The 23,190-nt window shown below is 40.4% G+C and overlaps 1 protein-coding gene across 10 annotated transcripts in view; it reads left to right on the plus strand.

The window, feature by feature from the left end:
• The window catches only part of MAGI1 (membrane associated guanylate kinase, WW and PDZ domain containing 1), a 636,320-nt gene that overhangs the window by 400,464 nt on the left and 212,666 nt on the right, over positions 1-23,190 (plus strand). The window lies entirely within an intron of this gene.

Genomic DNA, 23,190 nt, shown 5'->3' on the forward strand with positions numbered 1-23,190 from the left:
TCATCCTCACCGACATTTGCTATTGTCAGCCTTTTAGATTTTTCATCCTTGTGGTAGATGTGCCATGGTATTTCATTATCATTTGAATTTTCATTTTTCTGATATAGAATGATATTAAGCACATTTTCAAACGTTTATTGTCTACTTGGGGACCTTCTTTTGTGAAATACCATTGAAATTCTTTCCCATTTTTCTTTTTAATTGGGTAGTTTGTCTTTTTCTTGCTGATTGGTAGAAAAAGCTGGGTTTTAAATCCTGATTCTGTTGCTTATTAGCTGTGCTTGGAAAGGTTGCCTCACCTTTTTGTGCTTCATCTATAGGATGGGGCCAGTAATACCTATTTTATAAGTTGTGGTGAGAGTGACTTGAAGAATTGCATGTTAATTTCTGGTAACAGACATTACTGTGCCTGTGTTTCCAAGCACAGAAAAGGCATGGGTGACTTATAACTAAACTGAAAAAAATCTGTTCTGCTACCAGGTGAATAGCCTATTGAGATATTTTAAATACCTTTCTTTTTCTTTCTCAATAGTCTCTTCTTTTTTTTATACTTATATAACAAAAGGGAAGACAGTGCCCATGTGCATAATACACTATAGGCCAAAGTGACTTATCTCCTACAAAAGAAAATTAGAAGTTGTATCTGTTCTCCTAAGAATTCTGTGCTTGCAACTGGGACAAGTGAGAACCAGAGAGTTTCTGAAAAGGAGAGAATAAGGTAAAATGCAGATGTAGGACCCAATTAAAGAAATCTGCCTGCCCTGGGTAGTGGTGGGAAGCATGTCTTTTATTTCATCTTTCTTCCTTGTCAGCCAGTTTCTTGAGACTTTGCTTTCTCATTTTCAAAATAGGCATAACAATACTTTCCTTAAAGGGTTAGTCAGGTGGCCTGGCACCATCTTGATCTCCTGTAAGCACTTTATATCTGGAGAATGCTGGGATGGGTCATGGGCATGGTGATTGTGCTGGCCATGATGGGGATAGTGGTGATGGTATTGAAGATACTGAAGGGACCACTTCTGTTAGCAGACTTGTTTACAGCCCACGTGAAAGGCTGTTTCAGGGCAGACAATAGCAGTTTCAGGAAGTAGGTGGGACGGCTAGAAAAGAGCCAAGAGTCCTCTGTTCTTGGAGGAATCAGCAGAGGTTGCCCATTTGCACACCAGATTTGTGTGTGTTGAAGATGACCTGGGCATCCTGAACCATACTACTGTGATAGATTATTTATTCCTAAAAATATCAAAATCAGAATATCCTAATGGCCTAGGCAGTTACTGAAACTCACCTTGAATACCTGTGTCAAACATTATTTAAAGGCAACTTCCTAGAAAATCAGTCCCCTTCAGTTTTCAGGATGCTGAGAGGCACAGGGTCGTGACTGCTGAGGAAACATAAGCTTTGGTTGTGGATGGAACTGGTTAGACTCACCACCCCTCCCCTCCGTGGCTCTGTGATCTCAGATAAATTACTTCCCTGAGGTTTCCTAGTTTATAAAATTGGGACAGTAGTATCATCCCAATAGAACTGTGGTGAGAGTTATGTGACATAGACATAAGAAGCACCAAGAGAGGTCCTAGCAAGTAATAGTTGCTCAAACTGCAGAAATATATTCATGTATCTGATGAGTAGATATGCATGCTCTATTTCCATGACAACTGTTTAGTGAGCAGAGTGGAGTGATGCAGAGGAGGACGAAAGGGTGTTTGGATGTAACTACTCTGCTGCACAAGAGCACTTGCTAGACCTCATCTCTGGGTTGTGGATAAAAATGGACTTTCTTTAAAAAAAGAAAAGAAAAAGAAAGGCTTTCTTACAAGGTTTGGTCTCTATAATTCTTCCACTACAGTGTTTTATGTTAATTAGAGCAATTACTGTTGAGAAAAGTCTACTGTATCACTCACCCACCATCGAGTCCATGTTGAACAATTTATAATTTACTAACATAAGGCCCACTGATAGGTACTTTTAAATGCTGCATAGTATAAGCTTAATTCATTCTCTCCTCCTCATTAACTCTGATCTGCTGAAAGCCCTTCAGCATACTCTAAAGGTAGGATAGGCACCCTGGAAAGGACTAGTTGGCCTCCAAGGGCTAGTTTTTCTTTTATTGCCAGCTCTTGGGCTCTCCATCTCTGAGTCATTGCATATCTGCAAGAAGATAAGCACTCCCTGCAGTGGTGCATGGTCCCCAAGAAGCACGGTTGCCTTTCACAACAGACTTTCTGGAAAGTATCGAATCTGTATTTCATGCCCCCTTTACTCATTCACTGTGACAGATTTATTCAGAAGTCTTTTTGGCTGGTATATGAATGCAGTGAAACGTTCTAACATGCACATGGTGAATATACTCTTGGGAGTCCTAATTTGTATCCTGAAGGCAGCAGGAATCAACAGACACAAAGATGACACTGTAGGTTCAATGTAAGTTTCGCAGTTTAAAGGAGGGAGAGATGTGGTCTTGTTAATCAGGTCATTTGTAGAGAGATCTGGTCATAAAAATGTAGAGTCGATTTTGACACTATCCTGTGTGCAGTTAAAGTCTGAAGTTCCGGAAACTTTGATCTTTGTAGCACCATTGCAGGATCCTGTCTTAAATTGTGTATTTTCATTGCATGAGCCATTTTCTTGTGTAACAGCTGGAGGCTTGATTTTTATTTTATTTTATTTTTTTGCATTTTCTTGGAAAACCTGTAAAAAATCTCATATGAGTCCCATCCAAGAATATGATCATCTTTCACACCTTGAAGAGAAGTAATGCTAGAATTATGACACTTTAATATAAATGTTCCATGTCTGTCCTATTTCCATTTCTTATTGAAATTTACAGCCATAGGAATTCTATGTATTTCTCCTTTGCTATTTGGTTCCCCTGTTGACTAACAAAAGCCAGAAAATTGTCAGTGGAGTTGTTACTTCATAAAGGGTCTTTTCCTCACACTTCCATGGAAATTCGAGTTAAAAATCCAGCTGGAAAATACCATCTCAAGTTGATCTATATATTTTTAATGCTGGAAATCTAAGTTTATTATAAGGAAAATACCCATTTCTTTGGTTATGTAAATACTCAAAGCTAAGTGATATGTCATTTGTCTTTGACATATGAAAGTTGTTATCTTTCATCCATAAGTCATGAAAAAACATGAACAATATCACTCTTATATGTTGATCTTATATTCAGGCCCCTTGGTCACTTTTAAAAGCATCAGATATAATGAGATGCTTCTGTTTTCTTTCCTAACCAATACTGTTTTCCTTAATAACCAAAATGTTTGTTATTTCTTATAATTAATGTCCATATCTAATTAAATATTTTCCAGACTGAACTTGGCTACAGAATCTAAACAACACAGATTAAATTATTATTATTTGAAGAATATTTTTCATTTTTATCAGCATCTCACTTGGTTAGATAGCACCATTATTTCTTGATTCTCAGACAGTAAGAAATCAATATTTTTTTCTGTGATTGGCTGTTGTTAAACACAGATATAGATGTTTATTGTGGTACTTTTTTTTTCTGGAAAGCTGTTAATTTAAAGATGTATGTTACAATTAATTTTCTTATAAGAAAATTTTGGTATTATAAAAATTACCAGGCTACTGCTTTGACGTTCTGGTCAGGCTTGCAGATCCAGCTTTCAGAGACTATTTATTTAGTTCCTTAGGGATTTTTGCCTGCAATTAGAATACATTGCCATAAGGTGGCAATAATGGTACCCTCTTATCTACCTTCCATGTTTCAGTCAATGAGACAGAAAATTTAGTCTCCAGTAAACACTTCAATTTTTTTTTTCATTTCAAATTCCTTTTTCTATTATGTAAGCAATGCATGTCAATTTTTTCATTAAAAACAAAGGCATCACAATAAATTTCAGCCTTCTCTTTGACCATCCGACCCTCTTACTGTTTTCTTTTGTTTTTCCCCAAAGATAACCACAGATCACCATTTAAAATTATCCTCTGGTGTAGTTCTCTAGTCATTCATAAATATATATATGAATCCACAGAAAAATGGATAATACATAGTTGTGTGTGTGTGTGTGTGTTTTGATTACCATAAAGGGTACCACACTCTTCTTTGAAAGTCTTTATAAGTATAATCTGCCCATAAAGCATCCTGGCCTGGGATGTGTTTTTTCGCTTATAAGTGCTAGGAAAAGGGAACAAGGAGATAATTCTTTAACTTCATTTCATTTTAGTTAAAACCATTGCTCTACTTAGGATTCCTACTGCTTCTTGAGGTAGTTTCATTAATTTATTGCCCTGGAAAATGATCTGTTCTTACTAGATTTTGAAATTAAACTGGTATAAAGCTGTACATAGTATTCTCTTATGCATGGAAATAAGTCTCTTTTATGTATTTTTAATGCCACCTCTTTTGTGCTAAAGTTGATTTTTTTTTTTTTTGGAGTGTATGTGATTTCTCCTTCCCACTCTGCACCCACCCATAGTCATAATTGCCAAAGGTTTTTCAATTTTATTAATCCTATCATAAAACAGCTTTTTTTTTCTCTTGTTTTTTTTTCTTTATTGCCTCCAGTTACCTGTCTATATTTCCACCTTAATTTCATTATTCCTTCTTTCTACATTTTTAGAACAACTTTATGGAAATGTAATTCACATACTATACAGTTCACCCACTTTTCAAAAATTCAGTGTTTTTTTTTTTTTTTTTTTTAGTATATTCAAAAGGTTGTGAGGGTGTCACCACAATCAAATTTTAGAGTGTTTTAATCTTCCCAATAAGGAATCCTTGACTAATTAACAGTTATGTCCCATTTCCTCCCAAATCCCAAAGCTTTAGGTAACTATAATACTAGTCTATTCTTCATCTATAAGTTTGCCTGTTCTTGGAGATTTCATATCTATGAAATCATGCATTATGCAGCATTTTGTGTCTAGTTTCTTTAACTTAGCATAATGTTTTCAAGGGTCATCCAAGTTGCAGCATCTATCAGTACTTAATTCCTTTTTATTGCTGAGTAATATCCTATTGTATGGATACACTACATTTATAAATTCATTTGTTAGTTGATGAATGTTTGGTTTATTTCCTCTTTGGGTTATGATGAATAATGCTGCTAGCAACATTCAATTATAAGTTTTGTGTAGAAGTATTTTTAATTTCTCTTGGCTATAGGTCTAGGAATAGAGTTGCTGAGTCTTCAGTGATAGCCACCCAAGTGAGTTTGAAGTGGTTATCTCAACTTGGTTTTGATTGACATTTCCCTAATGACTAATGATGTTGTGCTTCTAATATGCTTATTGGCCACCTGTGTCTTATCTTTGGAGAAATATCTAAGTACTTTCTCATTTTTTAATTGGGTTATTTGTCTTTATTGTTAAGTTGGAGGGATTCTTTGTACAGTCTAGATGCAAGTCCCTTATCAGGTATATGATTCACAACTATTCTCTTCCATTTTGTCATTAAAAAAAAAAGTTGGACTACAGTTGATTTACAACATTGTGTTAGTTTCAGATATGCAGCAGAGTGAATCTGTTATACATGTACATATATCCTCCGTAGATTATTTCACATAATTGGTAATGTTGTTCTCAGCACAAAACTTAAGATTTTGGTGTAGTATAACATACCTATTTTTTTCTTTTGTGACTTGTGCTTTTGTTGTCATTATCTATCCCAAATTTGCTCCTGTGTTTTCTTCTAAGAGCAGTATAGTTTTAGGTCTTACACTTAGGCCTATGATTCATTTTGAGTTACTTTTCATGTACAGTATGAGGTAGGTTTCCAACTTGATTCATTTGTATGTGGATATTCAGTTGTCTCAACTCAAATTTTCTTTTGCTTCTTTTAAAAATTCATTTCATCTTTATTTTATAGCTTCATGAGTATAAAGCATAAGACATTAATTTTCTGTCTCTCTTGTTCTCTAATAAATGCATTTAAAGCTATAATTTCCTTCTGGTACATCCCACAGATTTTATTGTTATTATTGATAATTTTTCTTCCTTTTCTATTAAACTTTTTCTGTTTTTATTGCATTTTACTCCATGAAGGAAGCCTGTATTAATAATATGTCACATGAAAAAATCAATATAATTTTATCCAAAGTACATTTCTATTAAAAAATAACTATAAAGTTTTTTTTCAACTCTCTATATATACATGTACTACTTATTACATGCAGCAATGCTGTGAACTTGGTATGTGCTAATACATATTTATGGGAAGACACATGTAGAGCAAGTTTTTTGAGGAAATCCATACCTAAATATTAGAAGTGATTGATGTCACAGTAATAACCAATACTTACTAAGTACTTTTCTCTGCCCCAGCCACTCAATAAGTGCCTTCCCCAGTATGTACTGAGTCTTTGTAACAATCCTATGAGGCAGGAATGCTTTATTCCCACTTTATAGGTGAGAAAGTGAAGGTGTAGCAAGGTGGTGTCTCTTACCCAATAATTCATACCAACAGAGAGCCAGAAGCGGGTTTTCAACCCAGCTAGTCTAGCTTCAAATGCCACTGATAACTACTACATTCTGTCACCTCCTTAGTGGTCACTTTTCCAAATTTATCGGTCTGATTTATAATTATTTCTGTAATTGCTTTGAACACAGTCAGTGGAGCAAATTCTTGGCCCTTGTCTTTCCGTTGTTAGTTAAATATTGTCATAAAGGCATATCTACATTTTGCTACCACTCTGACCTGTGCTCTGGAGATGCTGCATAGCTCACCCTTAAGTTTCGGAAGTTAGACATCCAGGAAGGAAGGCTAGTTCAGGACTTACTGATTTTCATTTTTGAGTGTGTGTGTGACAAAAAGAAACTCAGAGAAAATGCAATGAAGCATCTCTCCTGAATTATGCTGGAGACTCCACAAACTCAGAGAGCCAGTTTTTGAGATCAAGTGTGTACTCTGATAAAAAACCAAGTAGATTTTCTTGGAATCTTTTCCTTGTGCTTCATTAGACGTAGAGAAACCTGGTTTTTGGAGCTCTGATTGAAAATAATTTGTTATTGTTAGGGACATTTCCAAACCAAATGAGGGCTATTTTTCAACCCCTATTGAAGATTGGAAAGCTACATCCTTGAATACTTAGTGAATAAAAGTTCCCTTCTTTCTTTCATAAGGAGAATGGCTTTTGTATTTTTGTTCCCATCAGTGCAGTCTCTAAGCAGATTCCTTGCAAAAGAGCAATTTAATTTATACTGCACAATCATTTTCTTGTGGAAAACTAATAACACACAAATTCCATTTTTCAGCATTGGGTTGTAGCTAAAGACTTTCAAAAGTTTTATATATAATCTGCTTCCCTTTTTCTTTCTTCTTTTTTGATGATGATCAAGAGGGGAAATGATGTAAATGTTCACATGTATTATGTACATGGTTGATAAAGAAACCATCCCCTTAAGTTTTTATTGTTTCTTGCAAACCAAAAATGTAATCTAATACTTCTCATTCACCTCTCAAGGCCTTTCCATCTTCCTCAAAGTAGGTGTGAGACAAGAATGAAGCAGATGAAACTGCTTTTTCTTCCAGGGTATCTGTTTCTGATCAGATGACATCCAGGGTACTGGTGTGTGCCTTTTGCTAAGCCCAGGGAGCTGTCCTATTTTGTAGGTGTCCACAGAAGTAGAGGGTGGAGGTTTTCACTTTGTGAGGACTCTTCACAAAGAGATAAAGTCATAATAATAATCATAGGTGACATTTAGTGAGCACCATTATTTTGTGTGGTGAACTGTGCCAGGCACTTGGTATATATTATCCAACAAGTAGATTTAGTACCTTTTATTTGTGGAGAAAAACAGGTGCAGACCTAACAAGTTAGCAACCCTCTGCCCCACAGCAGAAAGGTAGAGAGAATAGGGAGAACCCAGTGAGTGTGACTCCAGAGTTGAGGGTTTTGACCATCATGAGTGACTAGAAGGACCAGGAGCTTTAGCAATGCTGTCCGTCCACATCCCGGTTTCTCAGGGAACAGACAGCAAGATGGATGTGCACACAGAGGCTGTTTACCGGGTAGCGAATATCGAAGGAACACATTTTGTTTTCTCATCTGGTGTGAAATGCACCTGATACTGCCTTCTAGGGTGAACTCTCTGTTACCCTGTGATTTGAATGTCTCTGCTGCCCTCTCACCTTTTCCTCCCTCACCCTGCTTTACTATCACATGAAATCTGGTCTTCTGTCCATGCTGAATATAGGTTCTGCATTGTCCTTGTCCTCCCTAACCCCCAGGGAGGGTTAGGAATGACATGTCCCTTGCTTCCTCCCTCCCTTTTCTTATATTCTTGTCACTTGTCCCCCTGGAATATTTCTCCTGCCCCTTTATCTCCTCCTATCCCAACTGAGTCAGGAATTTTCAGAGGCTGCTTACATGTCACACCTCCCCCTGTCACACCTGAGTGAGGGGAAGGCAGGCAGTGGACCATCTCCCTCCTTTGACAGTCTGTGGGCGTTCTCTGCCTTACAGGTGGCTTCAGCAGTTTCTAAGGACTGACCATTTGACAATAGAGGGAAAAAATGTACCTCTTTAGAGCCAGATGGCTTTCAATAAACTTTTCTTGGTAAGGAGGGTGAGGGCCCCTAAGGAGGGGAGGGATGCCTCATCAGAAGCAGAGGGGAGATAACACCACTAGGCTCTTACATTTAAAGAGTGGATTTGAATGACACAGAGATAAGCCGTAAAGAAACAGCTTCTGATTCTGAGCCCGCTTCTACTCTGAGTTCTTGAAGTGGCTGTTCCTTGAAAGTAGATTCCACAAATTAATATGCTAAGCTTCTCCATCCACCTCTAACTCCAGGGAAAACTATTATTTCAAACATCAGAGTTATATTATCTTTGAAGTTCCCTCCAGAGTTGGGGACGAGGCAGAAGGGCAGAAATGAGTCCCACCTGAAGGTGCTTGGAAGCCGGCTGCCCCTTCTTCTTGGGAAGTCAGGGTTGCATCCTTAGCCAAGAGAATCACCACCTTCCCCCGTTTTCCTTCCCCCAGCCTCCTGCGTCTTGCAAATGGGGCAGCCTTATTTCCCGCCTTTCCTTGGCCAGGGGCTCTCCCCCAGGACCTCACGGGCGACAGGGACGTGACACGCCCGGCGGGAGAGAGAGGCCGTGCCCGCCTCGCCCGGCTCTTGGCTTCCGCCCACTCCGCAGGTGCGGCCCTAATCCCCCTGGCCTAGATATCCGGCAGCCTCTAGGAACCCGGGCTCTGTGATGTAATGCTCTTTTTTCACACTCCCGGCTTAAATACAGATGGAAATTGTTGTCATGTGTTAGAAATGTCGCCTGTAATATAAAAGGCGCAAGCTTGGGCATCTTCTTTTCCTTCTCGCACCGTCAGCTGCTCCTGCCAACAGCGCCTGCTTCCCTCGCAAAACCTCTCCATGGTCAGGTGGCCGAGGCGCCCCCAGCTCGCCTAGGAAGGGGTTCGGATCCCACCCCACCCCCTCAACCCCCGCCTCTCTTTACAGCCGCTGCAGAGCCGAGGACCAGCGTGGTGGGAGGCTCTTTCTGGCTCACAAAGGGAAGGATTAATCTTGGCGATTGGGCTGGGGTTTGCAGGCAAGTACAAGAGGTCCACGATCGCCCGCTCTTCGCCCCCGCCGCCCCCTGCCCACCTCCGGATTCGAACGCTCCGCTGCAGGAGGAAGCCTGGGCACAGGCAGGCGTCGGCAGAGGCGCACCGTCGCCCGAGGTTTGCGCTTGGGTTGTGGGAACATCCATGGAGGTGAAGATGCCGTGTTTGGTGTGTGGACCAGGGAGGAGGGGCGGGGAGAAACCGGGCCAGCTTGGGAGGGCCAGATGGCTGCGGCTGCGTTCTAATTCACCGGACAGGCCCGTTTGGCCCGGCAGGGCGGGCGGGAGGGGGTGGGGGGAGAAAAAAAAAATCAGGGGTCAGTGGGTAGGGAGAGGCCGGGCTCTGGAGCAGATGCCTGGCGAACAATGGGGCTTTTGAAGGGGATGCTGGAGGAAGTGTGGCGCGCGCTTTGTATCGCCTCCTCCGCATTGCAGGTTGGAATCGGGCAGCTAAATTTTAATGAAGTGCATTCCAAAGTGTGCTCGTCAGCCTGGCTTTCGAGAGAGGGGCTCGGCTGAATGGGGACCGGCGGTGGGAGGGGGAAGGGGGCGCCGAAATGAGTTCCTGATGGATGGTGAAGGAGGAGGTGAAAGCCTGCTCAGTGTGGAGGGCAGGGGAAGGGACGGGGGAAAAATCAATAGGTCCCCGTGCATATTAATAGGCTCCAGCAGGTGTTGGGAAATGTATGTTACTGCATTGTTCCGGCGCCCAGCCTGGGGTTGGCGGGGAAGAGGGTGAGCTACTTCGCCCGGGCACTGGTGGGCAAATGCCTTTGCACTTTGGAGGGCGTCTCAAGCTCCCGGGGAAATAAAAGGAGGAAAGAGCTGCCATCGCCTCCTCCCGTTTTACCCATTTTTAAGAGAGAGTACCTGCAGGTGCAGGCGGCTTTTTAAGTTTCCTGGAAATTAACATGTGTGTATCAGAGCACTGTCTTATCTAGGTAGGATATGGATGTCTGTGGGCAACCAGAAAATAGAAAACAGAATCTAGAGTCTCTGGCTTGCTGATTGCTTGGGAGCTGAAAGGCTCTTCTCGCTGTCTGGTTCTTCTGAGTGAGTGGGCCGAGCAAGGAAGGCTGGGAGGGTTTTAGAGAGGCATGAAGGCTGGCCCTGCCCCTTCCCGTGTCCTGAGTCTGTCTGACCTGAGTGCCAGGCAACAGTGGAGTGTGCATGGAAGCGTTCATGTCGTGGTGTTGAAACACAGACTTTTGCCTGGAACACAAAAGGAATGGATTTGTGCCTGAGCCAAATTATTTGAGGGTATGTGTAGCGTATTTATAAGGATTAGGAGGTATGTAGTATCCTCTTCTCTTTCCTAGAGTTTACCGTGCCCGTGCTTTGTCAGTTGAGAATTGTTGAGGAGGCTACTTACTCATGAGCGTGTGCTGACCAAAAAAGCCTTGCTGGTTTTTGTTGTGGTCTGTTTGTTTGTTTTACTATTCATCTTGAATAAGCATTCAGTGCTTTCAAAACGTTCAGACATGTTTGTTGGGGGAGCCAATAAAACGGGAAGCTTTTGCATGAGGTCATCGTGACTTTTTCATATTAAAAATATTTGAGAGTGGGTATGTATACAACACAGATGAACCCATGTATATGAACTCGGTAACCTCAATAATAACATACTGTCTTTCTGGTTCTGGGAAAATACATTTCTTTAGTTGAGAAAAAGCTTGTCTTTTATCACCTGTAAGGCTATTACCTTCTAAAAATTTTGATAACTTTGCAAGCCCTCAAGTATTGATTGGATATGCCCGTAGGTTCTTTTCTTGATTTAACTTGCACTGGAACTTGTCAACAAGATGCAGCTCATCAGTTGTCCATGAATTTTAGTGCTGTTGAAAGCTTTAGCAGATTAATGATATCAACAGGGTCTTGATTCCTCCATTTCTCAACTGAGCAAACAGAAGCTGTCTGCCCTGGCCTCCCAGTATCTTTCCTGTTACGCTTTGGGAGAAGGGGATGGGCCAGAGGGGACAGTCCCTGCTGAGGACACTGGTCTGTAACCCTGAAGCCCGCCTCACCCCTCCTGGACCCCACCAAAGGAAATATTAAATGTTACTGGTTTGCATCCCTATGTAGTTTTTCTTCTTAGGCTATATTTCTATGGCAGCATTAAAAAAAAATGTTTGGGTTTTGGTATTTGAATTTGTTGTGCATGTAATAAAGAGATGTGGGATCAGTTTGTTGTTCTTTCACTTACTATAGCTCCCGAATGGATCTATATTTCCTTTAGACTTGAGTCTTACCTGCTGGACTGTGCTGAGCAAAAACATGGAGAGTTGTGTTTATCATGAGACCTCCCACAGGGGAGACCAGAGCCTCACTGCCTTTTAAGTTAACTGTGGTCAGAGGAGCAGTTTGTGATGGAGCCTCTGGTGTGTTTCCTAGAGCTACCAATCATGGGACTCAGATTCTCTGAAAACTTGCAGGTAACAAATTAATTAACAGAAAGGACCACCTCAATCCAGTGTATTTTTTCCGACACCAGGACTGTTTTTGTAGTCAGCAGCTGTAGCTCTTTGACGTGCATAAATGTGAAAACAGAAATGGTGCCCATGCATTAAAGGCACCACAGAAGCCATGACTAATATTAATAAGACTCACGTAACAGAGGCTTCTGATGAGGCACTCCTTCTCTCCCCCTTGTTTCCATTCTCTCATAGCATCTGGATGTGGGTAGAGGAGAGGAAAAAGAGGAGAGAGAATGAGACTCCCATATTCACAGAGGAGCCAATCACCATGATTACGTGATACCAGTGACAGAAAAATTAAATTGTAATTCCTGTTTGACCCCCCGCTGTGTCACTTAAAGCAGGTGATGTAATACTAACAGAGATTGCTGATTTACTGATCCCAAGAAGTATGCAGATCCATGATGCCGACTGATTAGAGTTGCCATAGGGAAAAGAATTTGGGAGACACCTATAACTAAAGGGAAAAGAATTTCTAGAAAGAAAAGTAAACACAGAGGTGATAATGTTAGATAAAGGGAAATCACAGGATTCCCTCAGCCGCATCAAATATACACCAAGTATTTTTTTCCCCTTGTAACTATATTTTCATGGCAAAATCCAGTTAGTTTGGTGATCACCATTTTCCTGTCATGTTTGCTTCTTCTTCTTTTTAAAATTGTTTTTATGTTGATAATCAGACCCCAAATATTTGACTGTAAGCACATCCCTTGCAGTCATACTGACACCCTCTGGCACCAGAAAAACTGTCAGAAAAATTTTGAGAAGTCTGGTGGGAAGAAAAGAGAGCAGCGCCAATCATTAATTCAGTAACTCTTCTGATGGCTCTGTCTGACAGCCGGTCTGCTCTGGGTGACTTTTAGGGCATTATAAACAGTAAGTGCAAAGATCTTACTGGCTTGTTGGGTCTTGCTGTCAATTTTCTGCCCCTGGGGATCTCTGGCACAACTGATCAATTTCGGATGCTCACAGCCAGGAAAATTGTGCCCAAGCAGTACCTCTGAAAGAGTGTGATATGCTGTTTTCACTGATAAACCTATTTGATATGTGGTGCCATGTTGATAAAAATGCTACACTGAACCCATTCACTTCCCCATTGTCTGTTGAGTTGATAACCGAATGCTATCTAGGTACCTGTTTTTGTTTTTTGTTGATGCAGTTCTGGAGCTGCTGTTACTGATTTTTATTCTTTCTTCCAATGAGGCTGACATCCATTAAAGTTTGAATAGACTATCAGATTTAAAAACAGAATGGTAGAAATGTTGCCTAGTATTTACTAAGATGTTTGAGAAGATTGTAAACATAAGAGTAGACGAGGTCTTAGAAATGAATTACTAGGTTGAAAGTTCTTGAATGAAAAGACTTTGAATGTGTTGACATTTACATTTATCTAACCTGAAAGGACAGCAAAAAAGCATAGTGCACATAACTCTGTTTTGTGAGGCTCAGCATTTTTGTCCCCGGAGGGTTTTGCTATTTCTTTTTCTGTATACGAGTTCTAAGCCCAACACTTAACCTATCACATGTGTTCAACAAGCAGTTGAATGAGTGGTTACATCGAGAACTTAGACCAGTCACTGTGAAAAAGTTTGAGTTATTTCCTGGAGTGGAATTACTCTTAGCAACACAGCAAAAAGCACGATTCCATCAAATGTTGTTTTAAAAATAGAAAAAAGAATCACCACTGTTTATCAATTTTAATAGCATATATTCTTTCCCGCAAACCAGTTTTTCCTCTTGTTCTATTGGAAATTTAAAAATTATTTAGGTTTCTACTAATCGGTTAATTGATCTTAAATGCTGAGCTATTCTGTTGATTAGAGAATCTCCTTTTTCATGACCTGTCCCACTGTAGTTGACCTTGGGTCTGAATTATTGCACTGGGTAGTCTTTGTTGCTATGAATCTTAGATCAGTGGGGATCTATACATTTGACAATCACCGTATGAAGTAACTTGCTTATGAGGCAATAAATGCCATAATTTTCAAGTTAATTGTGGAGCAGTGCCAAAGAGAGTTGCTTTAAAAATACACAGTGATTGTGAGAGAGACCTGAAAGGGAGCAAAAATGTCTAAAATGTTTTAACTCTTTATTTGGAGGCTTAATACTCTAGTTTATGGAGGCCTTTGATATTTCTTTTTGAACTCTTTCATTCATTGCTTATATTTTTACCTGGAGGTGGTCTCATTTTAGAACCAACTTACTTTATAAATATTTAAGAGCCTACTATGTGCCAGACACTTTCTGGGTATTAGCACAGTGACCAAATCAGACAGTCTCCCTGCCCTCCTCGAGCTTGTATTAAAGTCTGTATTTATTTAGTCCTAATATGATCAGGGAATAGGAAATAAGGTTGAAATGATTAGTTAAAATGAAATCTTTCAGCTGTGAGAAGCTTGTTCCTAAAAATGTCTGTGGTTGGTAAAACTGAGGTTTGCTTGATTGCTTGCACAATAAAACAATGCAGTATAAAATTACACAGGAGCCTTCTTTCTCTCCTCAGCCTCATTCCTCAAAAATAACTTATTTTAAAACATATCTTTCAAATATAAGAAATTATAGGTATGAAGTTTGGTTTCCCTCCTTTTTTGCTTTAATATTTACACACACAACTTCTTTTCTTTCTTTCTTTTTTTTTTAAATTTCAAAGTAAATGGTATTACACTCTAAATCCTGTTCAGTCAATAACAACTTTTTTTTCCCTAGCTGAAATTGACATTTTAATATGATAAAGTAAGTATTCGTACATAATTCTTGGTAATGACTACATGGTATCCAAAGCATGACTTGAGGCTTGGCATAATCTATTTAAATATTACCTGGGTAAAGAGATTTTAGATTGTTTCTGTTTGTCTTTTTTTTTTTCAGTATTGCTAATAGCACTGTGAAAACTGTCTTTGCATAGTAGTAACTTGGCTTTTATTATTGTCATGATTGGCCAACCTTCCACATCAGTTCTTGTATGCTTACTTCATTCTTTCTAATAACTGGGACCCATATTTATTAGATGACTATTTGCTAGGGCTGGTTCACAAAATCATTAAGATTTTCATTCAGCAAATATTTATTAAACAACCTTCATGTGCTAGAAACTGTTCTAGGTGCTTGGGATATTATTGACCAAAAGAGATAAAAGATTCCTCTTGGGGTTTATGGTCTAGTCAGGGAAACAGACAATAAGCAGTTAATGTACTCAAATAAGTGAATTATTTTGTATATTAGAAGGTGGTATGGGGGAGGGGAAGCAATGCAGAGTAACGTCAAGACTGTGGAAATGGGGCATGTTGTAATTTTAAACAGGGTTATCAGGGTAGACCTCTCTGGGAAAGTAGCATTTAAGCAGAAGTTTGAAAGAGTGAAGTGAGGGGCCATGTGTACATCTGGCTGAAGTACAGATGTCCTTTGGCCAAGGTACAAAGCCCTGTGCAAAGGCCCTGAGACAGAAGTGGTACCAGCGTTGTGGCAACAGTGGCTGGAATAGAGAGAGCAGAGGCTAGAAATGTGGCAGGAGAGGTCAAATTGTAAGGGACAGCAGACAGGTCATGCCAAGCAATTTAGATCCTTTTAATTACTTGACTCTGAGTGCAGAGGTAGTCATTGCAGGGTCTTGATTGGGATAATGACATGTCTCAATTAACATAGGAGAAGTCTCACTTTGGCTAATGCATTAAGGATTTATGGAGGGGTGGAAGCAGGGAGCACAGCTAGGAAACTGTTATCGAAATCCTAGTGCAAGATGGTAGTCGTTAGACCAGAGTAGCAGTAGGAGTAAAAGTGGTATAAGAAGTGGCTGGTTGTATTTTGAAAGCATCCCCAAAGCAATTGCCTGATGGCTTAGATGAAGGATGTGAGAATGACTACAAGATTTTGTTTGTTTGTTTGTTTGTTTGTTTAAATGGAGCGCCTTTAAAAGACGGAATTGCTCTTTACTGGATGGGGAGAGCTGGGGCTGTGTCAGAAAGTGAAAAGTGAAAGTGTTAGTCTCTAAGTCGTGCGTGACCCTTTGCAACCCCATGGACTGTAGTCTGTCAAGCTCCTCTGTCCATGGTATTTTCCAGGCAAGAATACTGGAGTGGGTTGCCATTCCCTTTTCCAGGTAGATCTTCCCAACCCAGAGATTGAACCTGGGTCTCCTGCACTGCAGGCGGATTCTTAATGGTCTGGGCCCCACCAGGGAGGCCACGTGGCTGGATCTTCTCTTGTTGTAAGATCTGGAGTTTCATTTTGGACTTACTGAGTTTGAGATGTTTATTATACATGGAAATGGGCTGTCAGGAACTCAATGGGTGAATTCTTGGAGAACATGGCTGTACCATCATCCCGCAGTTGTGGAAAGGTAGAAACAGTGCTGAAAAAGAGTATCTTGCACATACACCTGGGTGCCCAACTGTGAATCCTAATTAAAGCTAAGCTGAAGCTGGCCTCACTGAGTTTAAGAGTGTGTGCATTTTAGGATTCGAAAGTACTTCCAAATTACTCTACCAAAAAGGATTGTATGATTTACATTCCCATCAGTGCATACAGGAGTATTTATTTCGCTTCATCTTTGCCGAAACTTAATATCATTTTATAAAGTTTTGCAACTTCGATAAGTCAAAGACTTTTTATGGGCTTTTACTTTGAGCTCACGTGTCCTCTGATCTCAGAAGCTCTGTCCAGCTCTGGAACACATAGGACTGTTCACTGTTCTGTGAAGGTTTGCACAGTGGTGATGCAGGTCATACTTGGTAGCTTGAGGACTAATTGCTTGAGGACTTAGCTCTCTGGAAGAGGATGCAACATATTCAGCATTGTTCAAGCAGCCAATTAAAGACTAATGGGGAGACAGCTAAGGAGCAGTTTTAAAGTACGTCTCTTTTAAAGGGGGAAGTGTTGAATTATATCTTCCTGAAAAAGAACAGTTCATTCTGACATTTGGACAAGTTTTAGTAGTGAGTGTTGAATTCAAATCATTGACATCACCAAGATAGTTAGAACATTGAGTGAATTGCAGTCTCTTTATTTAAAGTTACACCAAGTCAAATGAGCACCAAGTTAGAAGTTTTGTGACTTCCTTTTACTGATTAAACAAATAGTTGCTATGACACAGCTAAGTTCTAAATACTATGTTAGATCTAGGGGATACAAAGATATATGAAATACAGTCTTTATCCTCATAGAGGGTCCATTGGAGTTGGTGGGGGAAGACACATAGACAACCAGACATTCCAGTGTCCCACGGGCTATAAAAGAATTATGTAAAAGTTCTTGGGGGAATAAAGACACTGGCCTGAATTTTGTCCAGAATTCAGGTCGGGGAATTTTCATGAAAGAAACATTGGTTATGGGTTTGAAGGACAGACGCGATGTATTAGAGATGTGATGTATTAGAGGATGTATGTAGCCAGATGTATTAGAGGAGACATTGCAGAAAGAGGACTCAAGCATGTGCAAATAATGGTGTGAGAGGCTGGTATTTCTAGGAAGCATCAAGTCATTGATTGCTGAATATGCAGTCGTAAGAGCTGTGAGGGACTGGCAAGGGGAGAGACACAGAGGCCCTTGTATGTCCTGCCAAGGAGCCTGGAACTTCTCCTGAGGGCAGTGGGAGGCTTAGAAGAGTTTAGGGTGGGGAATAACATGGTCTTATTTGTATTTTTTGAAAGCCACTCTGGCAGACATCTAAGACAGGGTTCATCAAACTGTGATCCTCAGGCCATTGCCTGTTTTTGTTAAAGATGTTTTACTGGAACACAGTCCTATGTTTATGTATTGTTTATGGCTGCTTTTGTGCTACAGTGACATTGTTGAGTAGTTGAATCAGAAACTGTATGGCCTCCAAAGTCTGAGCTATTCACTATCTGGCCCTTTACAGAAAAAGTTTGTCAACCCTTAATTTATGGGATGAAATTAATGTGGGTGGTGAGGAGTAGACTGGAAACAGAGAAGCTATGGCTGAAGTGAAAACTTAAGGCAAAGGAGGCCAGGGGGAGGGGAGACTCAGGAGGTATTCAGGAGAAAGAACTTAGTGAGTCATGGGATGGGAGGTGTAGAAAGAGGGAGGAGGCCAAGATGGTGTGTGTGGTCCTGGGAAGAGTGATCAGGCTGACCAGAAAGTCATAAGGGGCATCTGAGTGGAAATGTCCAGCTGAATGAGGGATAAATGAGCCTAAGTGTGGTAGAAGCGGGTGTTCAAAATGGTGAGTTTGAACCTGTGTTCAAAGTATCTTGTTATCATGTAAAAGTCCAGAACCATCTAATCCCACTGCCCCATCAAATATCCTATTCTGGAAATGAGTTCTTTCTTTGACATTTTTGATCTTTCTTGGCCAATCAAGGCTTGTCATCATGTCTGTGCCATTCAGGAGGGCTTCTTGGCAGACTGCAGGCTGTCCGTGCTGACTCTCCCTTCTCTGAACCTTTATGTGGATTCAGTGGAAACACTACTGCCTATATGGTCCTTATCTCAAATAATTGTTTCCTGTTTCCCTATCTAAATTGTAAATTCAAGGATACACTCTGTGTCTCTTGCATGTTTATGTGGCTGCTAGGTCTACCATGAAGTCTCAAATTAGGTGTATAAATTTTTATTTCTAATTTACAGAACCCTATAGTCAAATGATGGGACAAAAGCAAACTTACCTTACCTCTAATATCATTCATTCAGTTTTTCAACAAAAATTTATTGAGCACATTGTACACATATGCCAGGCACTCTGCTAGGTATCAGTTCAGTTCAGTCACTCACTCCTGTCCCACTCTTTGAGACCTCCATGAACTGCAGCACGCCAGGCCGCCCTGTCCATCACCAACTCTGGGAGGTTACTCAAACTCATGTCCATTGAGTTGGTGATACCATTCAACCATCTCATCCTCTGTCATCCCCTTCTCCTCCCACCCCCAATCCCTCCCAGCATCAGGGTCTTTTCCAATGAGTCAGTTCTTCCTAATCAGGTGGCCAAAGTATTGGAGTTTCAGTTTCAGCATCAGTCTTAACAATGAATAATCAGAATTGATTTCCTTTAGGATGGACTGGTTGAATCTCCTTGCAGTCCAAGGGACTCTCAAGAGTCTTCTCCAACACCACAGTTCAAAAGCATCAGTTCTTCAGCACTCAGTTTTCTTTATAGTCCAACTCTCACATCCATACCTGACTATTGGAAAAACCATAACTTTGACTAGACAGACCTTTGTTGGTGAAGTAATGTCTCTGCTTTTTAATAAGCTGTCTAGGTTGGTCATAACTTTCCTGCCAAGGAGCAAGTGTCTTTTAATTTCATGGCTGCAGTCACCATCTTCAGTGACTTTGGAGCCCCCCAAAATAAAGTCTGTCACTGCTTCCACTGTTTCCCCATCTATTTGCCATGAAGTGATGGGACCAGATGTCTTGATCTTAGCTTTCTGAATGTTGAGTTTTAAGCCAACTTTTTCATTCTCCTCTTTCACTTTCATCAAGAGGCTCTTTAGTTCTTCTTTGCTTTCTGCCATAAGTGTGGTGTCATCTGCATATCTGAGGTTATTGATATTTCTCTCAGCAATCTTGATTCCAGCTTATGCTTCATCCAGTACACAATTTCTCATAATGTACTCTGCATATAAATTAAATATATTAAAAATAAAGTAAATTAATAAATAAAATAAAAATAAAGCAAGGTGACAATATACAGCCTTGATGTACTTCTTTCCCAATTTGGAACCAGTCTGTTGTTCCATGTCCAGTTCTAACTGTTGCTTCATGACCTGCGTACAGATTTCTCAGGAGGCAGGTCAGTTGGTCTGGTATTTCCATCTCTTTAAGAATTTCCCACAGTTTATTGTGATCTACACAGTCAAAGGCTTTGGCATAGTCAATAAAACAGAAGTAGATACTTTTCTGGAACTCCCTTGCTTTTTTGATGATCCATCGGATGTTGGCAATTTGATCTCTGGTTCCTCTGCCTTTTCTAAATCCAGGTTGAACATCTGGAACTTCACGGTTCACGTACTATTGAAGCCTGGCTTGGAGAATTTTGATCATTACTTTAATAGTGTGTGAGATGAGTGTGCAATTGTGCGGTAGAATGAGCGTTCTTTGGCATTGTCTTTCTTTGGGGTTGGAGTGAAAACTGTGGCCACTGCTGAGTTTTCCAAATTTTCTGGCATATTGAGTGCAACACTTTGACAGTATCATCTTTTAGGATTTTAAATAGTTCAGCTGAAATTCCATTGCCTCCACTAGCTTTGTTCGTAGTGATGCTTCCTAAGGCGCACTTGACTTCGCATTCCAGGATGTCTGGCTCTAGGTGAGAATGATCACACCATCGTGATTATCTGCATGATGAAAATGTTTTTTGTACAGTTCTTCTGTGTATTCTTACCACCTCTTCTTAGTATCTTCTGCTTCTGTTAGGCACCTACCATTTCTGTCCTTTATTGTGCCCATCTTTGCATGAAATGTTCCCTTGGTATCTCTAATTTTCTTGAAGGGATCTCTAGTCTTTCCCATTCTATTATTTTCCTCTATTTCTTTGCATTGATCACTGAGGAAAGCTTTCTTACCTCTCCTTGATATTCTTTGGAACTCTACATTCAAGTTGGTATATCTTTCCTTTTCTCCTTTGCCTTTCGCTTCTTTCCTTTTCTCAGATATTTGTAAGGCCTCCTCAGACAACTGTTTTGCCTTTTTGCATTTCTTTTTCGTGGGGATGGTCTTGATCACTGCCTCCTGTACAATGTCATGAACCTCCAACCATAGTTCTTCAGGCACGCTGTCTATCAGATCTAATCCCTTAGATCTATTTCTCACTTCCACTGGATAAGTCTCAGGGGTTTGAGTTAGGTCATACCTGAATGGTCTAGTGGTTTCTCCTACTTTCTTCAATTTAAGTCTGAATTTGTCAAGAAGGAGTTCATGATTTGAGCCACAGTCAGCTCCCGGTCTTGTTTTTGCTAACTACATAGAGCTTCTCCATCTTTGACTGCAAAGAATATAATCAATCTGATTTCAGTATTGATCATCTGGTGACGTCCATGTGTAGAGTCTCCTTTTGTGTTGTTGCAAGAGGGTGTTTGCTATGACCAGTGTTCTCTTGGGAAAACTCTTTTAGCCTTTGCCGTGCTTCATTCTGTCCTCCATGGCCAAATTTTCCTGTTACTCTAGGTATTTCTTGGCTTCCTACTTTTGCCTTCCAGTTCCCTATAATGAGAAGGACATCTTTCTTTGGTGTTAGTTCTAGAAGGTCTTGTGGGTCTTTATAGAACCGTTCACCTTCAGCTTCTTCAGCATTACTGGTCGGGGCATAGACCTGGATTGGTATTGAATGGTTTGCCTTGAAAACAACCAGAGATCCTTCTGTTGTTTTTAAGATTGCATCCAAGTACTGCATTTCAGACTCTCTTGTTGACTATGATGGCTACTCCATTTCTTCTAAGGGATTCTTGCCCACAGTAGTAGATATAATAATGTTCTTCTGAGTTACATTCACCCATTCCAGTCCATTTTAGTTCGTTGATTCTAAAAATGTCTATGTTCACTCTTGCCATCTCCTGTTTGACCACTTCCAATTTGCTTTGATTCATAGTCCTAACATTCCAGGTTCCTATGCAATATTACTCTTTATAGCATCGGACTTGACTTCCATCACCAGTCACATCCACAACTGGGTATTGTTTTTGCTTTGGCTCCGTCTCTTCATTCTTTCTGGAGTTATTTTCTCCACTGATCTCCCGTAGCATATTGGGCACCTACTGACCTGGGGAGTTCATCTTTCAGTGTCCTGTCTTTTTGCCTTTCCATATTGTTCATGGGGTTCTCAAGGCAAGAATACTGAAGTGATTTGCTAGATATCAAGGATACAATGATTGCCCTCATGAAACTTACACATTTTAATAGAAGATAGAAAAGATGTTACCCTCTATGCTTTTCTAATTCTTAAAAGTATAGAGCATAATATTGCAAGAGAACACTGAGATTGTATTCTTGCTCAGTCGTCTTATTTTACATATTTAAACTGTGCAGGTATAGAATTTGAACTGCCCATTTCAGCAGTAGAGTGATGAGGCTTTCATTTGTGTTGTTCAGATTGAACAGTGTCATTTGATATCCATTCAAGAACATAGCAATTTATTTGTTTTAATGCACTTTTGTATACACGGAGTTGGTTGTTATAATTACTTTGGTGAGTGTCCATTCTGAAGTGTCGGGTTTTGGTTTTGTTTTTTTTTTGTTGTTCTGCTTCCAGACTTGTGTTTTCCTGCAAAAGGTCTGTCATAATGGGGTAAAATTTAGGGAGGAAAGCTTCGCCCTGGTTCCCATTTTATTCTCATGTAAAATGCTGATATCTGTATTCTTGGAAAGTGACATGGAAAATGAAGGAACACGGAGTCTCTGGCAGCTTCCCGTTTCATCATTATAGGAGTTGAAAGCATCAATTTTCATTTCATGCTTTGAATTGCTTGTAATATAGGTTTTTAGCAAGTCTTTGGTAGGCAGATGAGCCAGAGCTCTGGGGCTGTTCATGAAAGGAGCCTCTAAGGAAAGCAAGAGAATATGCTCTCGAGCCCCAGGGAGGGAACCATATGTGTGCTGGGGAATTGAGACACGAGTGTCCCAAAACTGCCAAGCGGAGCTGCTCTGGCTTGCCAGAGACTTCATTTATACTTACTGATTGAGGGCCTCTGTTAGGTCTCTTTGTGTTACGGCAAGTCATGCAAAAAAGTGGGATGGAGAGTGTGGCTAATATTCTAGTGATACTAAGAAAAGCATCAGGGTAAGGAGGGACTTGGGGCCCTAAGATAACTTATTGGGGAATGGCACAAAATGTCAAAAGGAGCTAACCGTGACTTTGACAGCAGAGCACTTACCCAGCAGTAGATGAGGATGGAAGCTCCTGGGGCAGTTGACCAGGTTATTCTTATGGTGCATCTTCCCTAATGGGAAACCAGCAAGCCTTTGGAAAATTACAGCTTTGTGACACTTTCTCTCCTGTAAAGACATACATTAGCAACAGCAGATTTTGTGACATTACAGACTGAGGAGAAATCTGCCTCCCCATCCCAGGAACTCCCCTGCACCACGTTTCTGTATTTTCCAGCATTCAGAGTGAAGGTACTAGAGGGAACTGTTCTACTTGCCAACCAGAGGGAAGGTGTTAAAGGAAAAAAGTCTGTTACTTGCCAGTAGGAAAGTATGTGTGGTCCAACCTTTTCTCTTTAAG

Source organism: Muntiacus reevesi, chromosome 4, assembly GCF_963930625.1.
Source record: "Muntiacus reevesi chromosome 4, mMunRee1.1, whole genome shotgun sequence".
Classification (NCBI taxonomy): domain Eukaryota; kingdom Metazoa; phylum Chordata; class Mammalia; order Artiodactyla; family Cervidae; genus Muntiacus; species Muntiacus reevesi.